General features: G+C 39.0%; 1 long non-coding RNA gene across 1 annotated transcript; it reads right to left on the bottom strand.

Annotated features, from left to right (window-relative positions):
• Positions 1-292: 292 nt before the first annotated feature.
• On the bottom strand, positions 293-872 carry LOC103923801. Its single transcript, XR_663949.1, has 2 exons — positions 762-872; positions 293-430 (listed from the first exon to the last, which is right to left on the bottom strand). It is a non-coding gene; the product is annotated as an uncharacterized LOC103923801 (long non-coding RNA).
• Positions 873-1,214: the final 342 nt, after the last annotated feature.

Below are 1,214 nucleotides of genomic sequence, written 5' to 3'. Positions count from 1 at the left end.
ATTTGTTATTAGTAAGAAAGAACCAAATGTGATTTTGAAAACTGAATAGGGGAGGGAAATCTTGACTCCAGTGAAGCTGGTGGAGTTCTATCAGTAACTTAAATGCACCGTTGATTTAATGTAAGCAGGCCAAATATGAGTAAACTGTCAAAGAATGCAGAAGAAAACCTGACATACCTTAATTACTGGGGGAAAAAAAAGGCTGAGTATGTTATTTTACTGTGAATTATTAAGTGCTTATTATATATTTTGAATTATTGCATGCATATATTATAAAATCATACTGTGAATGCTTGTAACATTTTTATTTCACGAAATGGGAGAAAAACAGCTGAAGAACGCTTTTAAGACGAGGCAGTTGATCCAGTGTCCTCTCTCATGTGTCCATACGTCCTTGTGGCCCGCCATGAGACAACGTGGGATTGCCGTTCTGCAAAAGAACAAGGTGCATTTGTTAACTTCGTAGCTCAGAGTGAAATGGCCATCAGTCCACATCTATAAAACCTCGTTTCTACAATTAGTTCAAACAGATGAAAATCCTCCATACAAACCACCTATTCTTTCCAAATGGGTTCCTCCAAAGCCATGTCATTGCCTATAAATAACCATTATCATGTGAAATCTAAACCTTTCTGCCAGTAAGCAAGCACTTAGAAGAACAATGTATTATGCAAAATTAAATGACTCATTTTGCAAAATCTGATTTTTAAGTGGGTACAGGCACTTCATATATTATTCAAAGAACAGAAACGTTCCCTTACCTATCACGCTATATTTAGGATTTTTTTATGATGGAGAAATAAAAGAGATGAAAGGATGGAAAAAAGCAGCTGCGGGGAGAGACAAAGGGAGGCTTAGTCCTAAAAAACGAACCAAAGTTTAGTCCTAACTGTCCCAGCTAATGTGATGCACATTAGCCATGGACCAGATCACCTCATGAATTATTCTACTTCTTCCTTAGAGTCCAATTCCCGGAACTGCGTGGCTTTGCCAGGAATTTCATTTTTCACCCTAACAAAAATTACATGGTTTTACCTCTTCGTCTTGCAAAACACCACCCCTCCGCACTCTAAAAAATGAACCGCAAGAATTCAAATGCAAATACAAACTCCTCCCTGTATCGCTTCTGATAGATAACGCATTTTAAACAAAACCGTCTTTCCGCGTTGCAGTTTCGAGCAGCCGCGCAAGCCGGGCGTTCAAGGCCGGGCCGT

Source organism: Pygoscelis adeliae, unplaced genomic scaffold, assembly GCF_000699105.1.
Source record: "Pygoscelis adeliae isolate BGI_AS28 unplaced genomic scaffold, ASM69910v1 Scaffold329, whole genome shotgun sequence".
Classification (NCBI taxonomy): Eukaryota; Metazoa; Chordata; class Aves; order Sphenisciformes; family Spheniscidae; genus Pygoscelis; species Pygoscelis adeliae.
The sequence above is the reverse complement of the archived record's forward strand: the minus strand, read 5'-3'. Positions and strand labels throughout refer to the sequence as shown.